Source organism: Dendrobium catenatum, unplaced genomic scaffold, assembly GCF_001605985.2.
Source record: "Dendrobium catenatum unplaced genomic scaffold, ASM160598v2 fragScaff_scaffold_670, whole genome shotgun sequence".
NCBI classification, from domain to species: Eukaryota; Viridiplantae; Streptophyta; class Magnoliopsida; order Asparagales; family Orchidaceae; genus Dendrobium; species Dendrobium catenatum.
This window is the reverse complement of record NW_021319132.1, coordinates 1,324,768-1,336,019: the sequence shown is the minus strand read 5'-3', so window position 1 is coordinate 1,336,019 and position 11,252 is coordinate 1,324,768. Positions and strand designations below refer to the sequence as shown.

Genomic DNA, 11,252 nt, shown 5'->3' with positions numbered 1-11,252 from the left:
TCACGTAGAAACTCGTTTTGTGTTGTGTATCTAAGACTAAAGTCACTCATTCACCTAAACACCTCATCTCTGCACCATTTAATTTTATACTTCTCTTTTTAACGACCAACTTAAGGGATAGAAAAGTCCTCTCAAACTTAAGGAAAAATTCTATAAGATGTAGTGAAACCTGCAATGCTTTATGGTGCAAGAATGTTCACCATAAAAAGAAGCATAATAATTAAGTTAACTTGTTGCAGAGATGAGGATCTTAGGTGGATGAGTTTTTACCCTTAAGAGAAAATATACAAAATGAGCATATAAATGAAAAGGTTGGAGTAGCTTTAAGTGTAAGAGAAGATTAAGAGAGATTCGCCTTAGAGATGGTTTGGACACATAAAATAGTGACCTTCTGATGAACCCGGTTAGCAAAGTGATGCATTAAATTTGTCTTATTGTTCAGAAGGTAGAGATAGACCTAAAAAGATTGTTATAAAATATTAGAAATGATCTTTCTTTATTATATTTAGATGAGAATGTGACTCTTAAGAGGACACAATGAAGAAATGTATTCATCTAGCTGCCCCCCACATAGTGGGATCAAGGCTTGTTTGTTGTTGTTGTTGTTATCGTCGTCGTCGTTGTTTGTTGTCGTCGTCGTCATTGTTTTTTAATGACCAATATTTGCATCATAAAACATTGTAGGTCTCAATAAGACATCTTATTAATTTTCTTACATTTGTGTTGACCTCCACATCAGATAAAAAAAGGGAAACAAACAAAAAATGAATGAAGAAAAAAACTAAAATCATTACTGCCTCTGCGAATCATGTTCCATGCCGATAACCTGATTAAAATCATGCAAGATCCTGTCGCAAGTCTGCTAGTCGGCGTCGTCTGAACAACGGGCAGTCGCCCATCTTCTCGCATGCAGGAATCTTGCTCGAGTTGTGGCCTACAATATGTCATTAAATACCGAGAGATTGAAACCCAAATGCTCTTTCCTCCATTCTTACACTCTCTACTTCCAACCCAAGCCAATCGCATCTCCTTCCGATCCCCCAGCCAAATCTCTGTCGCTACTTTCCGACTTGTCCCAACCTGCTGCCCGATTCCAATTCTAGCATGCCATCTTCCATTCTTTTGTCCGACGTCAACACCCAGGTCGAGTCTGACTGAAGCTGATGCCTCCTCTTCCTCCACTCGATTTCAAGCCTCCCATCCATCCGACATGTTCCATTAGATACGCACCAACCCGTCCCCCTTACCTATAGATCTGAAACTTCCCAAACCTCCAAAACGACCAACTCTTCTAAAGCTCCTGTACCGGTCCGATCTCTTACCTGACACCTGCAGCCTTTGCAAGCAACTCCACACCTTCAACTGATCCTACTACAAGCAGGACGATCTTCATCTCATAGCAAAGTCGCAAGCTTCACCTCATCGAACCTCCACTGGCTTCACCTACGCGCATACATGCATGTGTGCGTGCATGCGTGTGTGCATGCGTGCATGATGAAAGATGTACGGCCCGGTGCTTCCGACACCTACCATACATGATCAATTAGCATGGTGAGATGGCCTAATTCCCATGATTTCCTCTAAATGGGGAGATGTCAAGGCTGTCGATTTTCTGTGAAATAGAGAACCTAAAAGCTCATCTTGGCTTGTTGGTTGAGAGCTTATGTTCCAATTAAGAGGGGTCTTGGTTCGAGTTTTTTTTTTATGATTGAAATCATATACTTTCATGGAAAATAGCTATGCTTCCTTGCGAAATATTTCCTTGTTGAATTTATGTTAACCATAATTTATCATCATTTTTTTGTTTGCACAAATGTTACAGATTCCACGATTCGCCTTTGAGAAATTCCCTGGTTCTCAGCCAATATTGACCACCCAAATGAAATCTGTTGGTGAGGCAATGGCATTGGGAAGGACATTCCAAGAATCCTTCCAAAAGGCTGTTCGATCTTTGGAATGTAGTTATGCTGGCTGGGGTTGTGCACATATCAAGGAACTTGATTGGGACTGGGAGCAATTGAAGTACAGACTGCGAGTTCCTAACCCTGATCGCATTCATGCGATCTATGCAGCCATGAAGAAAGGAATGAAAGTGGATGAAATACATGATCTCAGCTTTATTGACAAGTGGTTCCTGTCCCAGCTCAAAGAATTAGTACAAGTGGAAAATTTTCTTCAGACTATAAGTTTAGATCAGCTGACAAAGGATGATCTGTATGAAGTGAAAAGAAGGGGGTTCGGTGACAAACAAATTGCATATGCTATGAATACAACTGAGAAAGAGGTTCGAACAAAACGCATCTCTTCCGGTGTGATCCCAGCATATAAGAGGGTTGATACTTGTGCTGCTGAGTTTGAGGCAAATACGCCTTACATGTACTCTTCATATGATTTTGAGTGTGAATCTGCTCCTACTAAAATGAAGAAGGTTTTGATCTTGGGTGGTGGACCAAACCGGATTGGACAGGGAATAGAATTTGATTACTGCTGCTGTCATGCATCATTTGCTCTTCATCAGGTTTTGATTCCTTTGAATGCTTATCGATTTTCATGTTTTTTACCATGGTTCATGCTTCTGTTGCTTATTGCACATAAATTTGAGGACTTTACTTGTTTAACTCATGAATTTTCATGAACTGTTGTGATCTCCTCCTGTGTCTAAAGAATGTTTTTTTTTCAATATTTTACCCATGCTTTTTTTAAATTTTTAGCATACCTATTCTTTAATACTTTTTCTATGATCTTGAATTTCCAAGTTCACCAAATTCTTTTTGTTTGCCTATCCCATGCGTCCTGATTATGGCAGTAAACTATTGATACATGAAATAAATATTTTCAGGTAGTCATGTGTTCATGAATATTATTATTATGATTTTGTTTCAGCATGGATATGAAACAATCATGATGAACTCGAATCCGGAGACCGTGTCCACAGATTATGACACAAGTGATCGCTTGTATTTTGAACCTCTGACAATTGAAGATGTGGTAAATGTTCTCGAGATAGAATGGCCTGATGGAATAATTGTGCAGTTTGGGGGTCAGACACCTCTGAAGCTTGCAGTCCCCATACAGCAGTATCTGGAAGAAAAGAAATTGATGTCTGCTATTGGAACTAGTCGAGTAAGAGTGTTGGAACTTCACCTGATTCGATTGATGCAGCTGAGGATAGAGAGAGATTTAACGCAATTCTGAACGAGCTTCAAATAGAGCAACCAAAAGGTGGGATAGCAAAGAACGAGGCCGATGCCTTGTCAGTTGCCTCCAATATAGGGTACCCTTTTGTAGTCCGACCATCGTATGTATTAGGTGGAAGGGCTATGGAAATTGTTTATACTGATGAGAATCTGCTCAAGTATCTTGAGACTGCAGTTGAAGTTGATCCCGAGCGCCCTGTACAGATAGATAAGTATCTTTCAGATGCTACAGAGATTGACGTGGATGCAATGGCAGATTCTGAGGGGAATGTAGTAATTGGTGGTGATATGTCATCAAAAAACTATCTTGATCGGGCATGAATCTCGAGGCAAAATCAAGTTGAAAACTTAAAAAATTAAATTCGGGATCACCTGAATTTCGATTTCAGCGAACTTATAGTTAAACTAAGGGCCTCAGAAATACGAACTCAACGACACCAAAATCGACTCAATCCGAGCCCAAATGAGTCCAAATCAAGCACCCAAAGCGCATTTTGAAAGTTCAAACCATAATTTGAGTAATCAAATGGTTTCCAAATATGACGTTCTTATAATCAAATCGAGCAGCTCGACGAGATGAATCCAACGAGCCCAAGATCGCTGAATTCTGACATCATTAAGACCTTCAAATGTCTAACGAACGGTGCACGATCAAGGGATTCAATATCGGCCGTCCATCCGACCACTCTCTATTTACCCCTGATATCTCACCTATTTACAAGTCATGCCACTCCAGAATATTTATAAATAGACCTTTCATTTCTCACAAGAAGGGGGTTGAAGCAAGAAGAGAAGAATAGAGAGATTGGAGGGAAGAAACTCCTCCATGACTACCGCCGGAATTCTGCTTGACACCCGAGTGACGCCAAAATTTTGCCCGACGCCCGAGTGATGCCCAAGTTCTGCCCGACGCTCAAGTGACGCCGTAATTCTGCCCAAGTAACGCCGGGGTTTCACCCGAACTCCAAGTGACATCGGAATTTTGCTTGACCTCCTAGTGAAGCCGAAATTTCGCTTGACCTTTAAGTGACACTGGAGTTTCACCCGAGTTCCAAGTGACGCCAAAGTTCTCCTCGGCCGCCAACTGACGCCGGAACTCCGCTCGTCGCCAAGTTTCTACCCGATGCAGGACTTCTACCGGTTTTCGGACTTTCACTAGACATCTATCTGAAGATGGATTTCTTTTCATTATTGGACTTCTACCTGACTACAGTCCTTTTGACCTCCATCATCCGCAGACAACGGTCCTTTCAACTTATGTCGTCTACCGACTACAGTCATTCAGACCAATCAAACACATTAACTCGGACTCTTTGTAACTCCCATTATGAAATGTACTTTATAAGATGTACATCAAGTTAAGGCATTCCCCCAAGGAAGGGTCTCATTTATAATCAACTATAAATGCTAGTGGATTCATTCAAACTAGGCTAGGACCCATGATTTTTCCCAGTCTTTATGGGTTTTTCACGTAAAAATTTTGATGTTTCCTTTAATGTTGCACCTTCTCTCTTATCTGATTGCGTGCTGGATTTTCGTACAACGCTAAGGCACTAAACTTTTATTTCTCTACCGATGCGAATACTCTTGGACGCAACAGTTTGGCGCCGTCTGTGGGAACGTGGTTCCCAACGGAGGGGCAAATTTTGCTCCAATATCATAAGGTCATTCAAGTTAACTTTCTGATATCACTCATTGTTGTATCAATTTCATAAGAAACAGATGCGGACTGGGGGGCAACTTTGACTCCATCCGTGATAAAAAGATTATCTAATGCTTTCAATATCAAGATAATATTTTAGGAAAATCCCAGCAATAGCAAGGATAATTTCAATCAATTACAAGCTTTATACAGTCCATATCTGGACTTCTACACCTTGAGCAAGGACTTAATCTTGACCTCAAAAATGCAGTAATTGTCTAAAGATAGACCATTCTTTACATTTGATTCGGGATGCATGCGACGTTCGCCTCCTCCCAATCAAGGTAAAATCAATCATTGGTGGATTCTCTCGATCTCTTCCACACATGTTAACATCATCGAGCAAAGTGCTCTGACATACAATCTCGGATAGGTCTAACATCCTTGGTGGATTCTCTCAACCTCTTCCACACAGGTTAACGTCATCGAGCAATGTGCTCTGACATACAACCTCGGATAGGTCTTACATCGTTGGTGAATTCTCTCGACCTCTTTCACATAGGTTAACATCATCGAGCAAAGTGCTCTGACATACAACCTCGGATAGGTATTACATCATTGGTGGATTCTCTCGATCTCTTCCACACAGGTTAACTTCATCGAGCAAAGTGCTCTGACATACAACTTTGGATAGGTCTTACATCCTTGGTGGATTCTCTCGACCTTTTCCACATAGGTTAACGTCATCGAGCAGGACTCTGACATACAACCTCGGATAGGTCTTACATCCTTGCCAGATTCTCTTGACATCTTCCACTCAGGTTAACGTCATCGAGCAAAGCACTCTGACATACAACCTCGGATAGGTCTTACATCATTGGTGGATTCTCTCGACATCTTCCACGCAGGTTAACGTCATCGAGCAAAGTGCTATGACATACAACCTTGGATAGGTCTTACATCCTTGATGGATTCTCTCGACCTCTTCCACACGGGTTAACATCATCGAGTAGGGCTCTGACATACAATCTCAAATAGGTCTTACATCCTTATCAGATTCTTTCGACCTCTTCTATATAGGTTAACGTCATTGAGCAGAGCTCTGACATACAATCTCAGATAAGTTATATATCCTTGGTAGATTCTCGCAACCTATTCTACAGAGGTCAGCATCATCAAACAATGTTCTAAGTGAATATTCTCTCTAAAAAGATTTCATGAAAGTAAGTGATTGATAAAATCATCACTCATATAAAGACTTTAGCAGTCTAATAATACCTCCAAAAATATGGTGTGCAATATATCAAATCATATCTCAATGACGTATAAATAATTTAGCTTCCTCAAAGGAACAAGTTCTCAACTTCATATACAATATCAATAAAGTTAAATAAATTCAGATTTAGATGTACATTTATTCTCACTGGAAGTTGAAATTAAAATGTACATTGACTTCTATTGTACAAGCTACTGTCATCAAGTAATAAAAACTTTTAAGCATTCAAATATCCTTGGTGGATTCAAATGATTTCTTCTTTATTGCACACAAGAATCTACTACAACTTCTTCTTCAAAGAAAGATTTTAATTTGGTCTTCATCAGGTCTCAATTCAGTTAACACTATATGTGTGTCGCCATACCACTAACACATCACACTGCTCCGGCCCCTTAATTCAGGGATATCTTATGTCAGTACACTTCAGTATGGATGCATATTGAAATAGCAAAATGCCAATGGACTCCCACCATCATTGACCCTTCATCTGATATTTGCCAGCAGCCCTTCACTTCATATCAGTCACCATTGGCTTCTCACTCGATTGCCACTTGCAGTACATCCTCGGACTCTCTCCTTCAGTTCTACACTCGGTCTTTGACTGCTAATGGGCTTCAACTCGATCGTCCATCGCCGACAGACTTCTGCTCAAATAGCGTTGAAATTCGCCCCGTTTACTCATCCTTCTAATTCTCCTCTCGAGTATTATTACTGCTAGGTCTTCTCAAATCACCCTCACATACAAGCAGTAATTGATCTTCTTCTATCATAGATTTTCTTTTAAGAAGATAGCTTCTCATCGCGACTCCTTCTATACAAGGGAGGGGCACTAAATCTCGATAGGAGAATGTTGCCTATCTACGACAGTGGAATGCCTCCAAAGTAAGAAGAAGAACGCAGAAGAAGAATACGGAGGAAACAATCTCCTTCTACACAAGAGAGGGGCACTGAAGCTTGATAGGAGAATGCCTCCTATTTACGACAGTGGAATGCCTCCAATGTAAAAAGAAGACCATAAGACAAGAAAATGAACTGTTGTAAAAATTCTAACTTCTATACACGGAGAGGGGCCCTGAATTTTAGTAGGGGATGCCGCCTAAAACAAACAGGGGAATGCCTCAACTGTAAGAATGTTAGAATATTATAGGAGAAAGAAAAGAAACGATTTCAAAAAGTCTAACTTCTACACAAGAGGAGGGGCGCCGATTTAAGTAGGGAAAGTCACCTACGAAAAACAACGGAATGACTCGACTATAAGAAGTTAGCCAAAGGAAAATATAGTGGAAGGAAGAAAAAATTTTCTTCTATGCTGAAGAGGGGCGCTGATTTAAGTAGGGAAAGTCATCTGCGAATAACAGTGGAAAGCCTCTAGAGCAGGAAGAAAAACAGGGGAGAAAGAAGGAAAAAGAGGGGAAATTTTTAACTTCTGTACAAGATGAGGGCCGCTGAGTCATGTAGTGAAAATCACATACTGAAAAACAGTGGAAAGCCTCAACTGTCAGAGAGTCAGAAAGAGAAAATGAGAAGTTGCATGTTTCCCCCTGGTCTGGGGGGGCTATTTATAGCATTTTTTGTGAAGAAAAAAACATTCCGGAATTTTCTGGAATTTTATGGAATTTTTTCTAAATTTTTTTAGAATTTTCTGAATTTTTTTCGCATTTTTTCAGATTAAAAAATACATGTGGGCCACACACAATTCAAAAAAAAAATTCAAGCATCTGTTTGTTCGGGCAACCGCTAGCGACGGGCTCGAACCGGCGCCCGACCACCAAACGGCGCGGGCCGAGAGTGGGTTCGAACTGGTTGGCGCAGCGGGCCAACGACGGGCCATAGAGCAGTCCCAGGCAAGCTGAAGATGGGTCGCGGGCGAGGCTATCGCGCGGGGCCAGGAGGGCTGCGGCGCAGGCGGCGAGCCCAGTGCGTAGTTCGTGCCGCCGCCGGTCGGCCAGCCGGTTAGCCTGGTTCGGCTTCCCACTCCATTCTGGGTCAAATTTTTGACCTGAAAAGGCAAAATTGGACGTTTTTTGGGTCCCTGAGACCATTTTTCGACGTTCCGAACTCAATTTTGGCCTTTTAAAAGTTATTTGGGGCTCCTACATGCAAGATAGGATTTCAAGTCACATGAAAAATTCTCCAATGTTTGTGATGCGTATTTTCAGACTTCTCGAGCTTTGATGTACAAAAATTGTGGGGCAACCGATATGTCATCAAAAAATTATCTTGATCGGACACGAATCTCGAGGCAAAATCAAGCCGAAAACTTAAAAAATTAAATTCGGGATCACCTGAGCTTCGATTTCAGTGAACTTACAGTCAAACTAAGCGTATCAGAAATACGAACTCAACGACACCAAAATCGACTCAATCCGAGTCTAAATCAAGCACCCTAAGCGCATTTTGAAAGTTCAAACCATAATTTGAGTTACCAAATGGTTTCCAAATATAACGTTCTTATAGTCGAATCGAGCGGCTTGATGAGATGAATCCAACGAGCCCAAGATCGCTAAATTCTGACCTCATTAAGACCTTCAAATGTCTGATGAACGGTACACAACCAAGGGATTCAATATCGCCCGTCCATCTGACCACTCCCTATTTACCTCTGATCTCTCACCTATTTACAAGCCATGACATTTCAGAATATCTATAAATAGACCCCTCATTTCTCATGATAAGAGGGTTGAAGCAAGAAGAGAAGAAGAGAGAGATTGCAGGGAAGAAACTCTTCCACCACTACCGCCGGAATTCTGCCCGACGCTCGAGTGATGCCAGAATTCTGCCCGACGCCCGAGTGACGCCAGAATTTTGCCCGACGCTCAAGTAATGCCGAATTCTGTCCATGTTACGCTGGAGTTTCACCCGAACTCCAAGTGACGTCGGAATTTCGCTCGACCTCCAAGTGACGTCGAAATTTCTCTTGACTTTTAAGTGACGCTGGAGTTTCACCCGAACTCCACGTGACGCCGAAGTTCTCCTCGGTAGCCAACTGACACCGGACCTCCGCTCGTCGCCAAGTTTCTACCCGACGCCGGACTTCTACCGGTTGTCGGACTTTCGCTGGACATCTATTCGAAGATGAATTTCTTTTTTATTATTGGACTTCTACCTGACTACAGTCCTTCTGACCTCCATCACCCGCAGACAACGGTCCTTTCGACTTATGTCGTCCACCGACTACAATCATTAAGACCAAACAAACACATTAACTGGGATTCTTTGTAACTCCCATTATGTAATGTACTCTATAAGATGTACATCAAGTTAAGGCCTTCCTTCAAGGAAGGGCCTCATTTGTAATCAACTATAAATACTAGTGGATTCATTCAGACTGGGCTAGGCCTTGTGGTTTTTCCCCCTTTTTAGGGGTTTTTCACGTAAAAATCTTGATGTCTCCTTTAATGCTGCACCCTCCTCTTATCTTATTGCGTGCCGGATTTTCGTACAACGCTAAGACACTAAACTTTTATTTTTCTACCGCCGCGAATACTCCTGGACGCAACAGGTGGTATCATGGAGCACATAGAACAAGCTGGAATTCATTCTGGTGACTCAGCTTGTTCTCTTTCAACAAAAACTGTATCGAATAAGTGCTTGGACATAATCTGTTCTTAGACTACAAAACTTGCAAAAAGACTTGGTGTATGCGGCCTTATGAACTGCCAGTATGCCATTACTGCATCTGGTGATGTCTATCTCCTCGAGGCAAACCCTCGTGCTTCCCACACAGTTCCTTTTGTTTCTAAAGCTATTGGTCATCCTCTAGCAAAATATGCCTCTTGTTATGTCTGGAAAGACAATATATGATATTGGATTCACAAGTGAGGTGATCCGAAAGCATGTTTCAATCAAGGAAGCTGTTCTTCCTTTTGAAAAATTCCAAGGCTGTGATGTGCTTCTTGGACCAGAGATGCGCAGCACAGGAGAAGTCATGGGAGTTGACTTCAACTTCCATGTAGCATTTGCAAAGGCACAAATTGCAGCTGGTCAGAAGCTTCCTGTGGATGATGATGGCCTTCTTGGCAGTAAAAAGACAGTTTTCCTCAGCTTAAATGATCTAACAAAGCCCCACCTTGCATCAATAGCTGATGGATTTCTTCAACTGGGCTTTTGACTTGTTCCGACTTCTGGGACGGCTCAGGCGCTCGAGCTGGAGAACTTACCAGTCGAACGAGTTCTAAAGATGCACGAGGGTAGACCCCATGCTGGTGACATGTTGTCAAATGGTGACATACACATAATGGTAATAACTAGTTCTGGTGATGCTTTGGATCAGTAGATGGGAGACAACTGAGAAGAATGGCATTGGCTTGTAAGATCCCACTAATAACTACTGTTTCTGAGGCGCTGGCTACTGTGAAGGCATTGAGGAGCTTGAAGCACAGCTCTAGTAAGATGTTGGCTTTGCATGACTATTTTCACCCTGTGGAAGAAGAGCTTGATTTGTGAGCTGCATCCTCTACTGTTTAGCAGTTAATTTCTGATGGAAAATCACCCCAAATTTGAGTCATCATTGGCTTAAAACTTCTTAGAAATGTATTATTTTATTTTCTCCCATGCTGTTGTATTCATTTGTTTTGCTAATAAACTATTTGCTTGTTTATCGTCTCCTTGCCTTGGTATACTGGCTGTAGCCTGTGCTGGATTGTTATCTTTGTAGAGTTTTCAACCTGGACTATTTACAAAATTGTTAACTACTTTCTGTTCAAAAATCCTTGCAATAATTTATTTGCTAGAAAATAATATTTTTAATTTATTTCATATTTATTTAATTTGTACAATAACTACTAGTGCTTTTATTTTTTGAAGACAAACGTTCATGCTTGCACACGGATACATCATATTTGATTGGGTTTTCGTAACACTTCCAACTTAGGCTTCATTTGAGACAGTTTTCTTATTGCTTTTTAAAACAGCTTATTAGTAGAAAATTTTTTAGTTCCAACAATTTTTATACTAAAAAATTTCATTAGAAAATAATAAGAGAGCTATTCCAAATCAAATCTTAATGAGATCATTGCACAAAGTACTCACATCATTGAATAGTGTTAACTTTATTGTTGTTAGATGGAAAATGGTCAGTGTTGCGTAGGAGTTAAGAAGAGGTCTTTCAAAGGAGAAATTATTCTTTGCGGACACT

At 41.1% G+C, this 11,252-nt stretch overlaps 1 pseudogene; it reads left to right on the top strand.

Moving 5' to 3' along the window:
* LOC110094427 overlaps positions 1–10,684 on the top strand; it is a 12,346-nt pseudogene extending 1,662 nt beyond the window's left edge.
* The last annotated feature ends 568 nt before the right edge of the window (positions 10,685–11,252 follow it).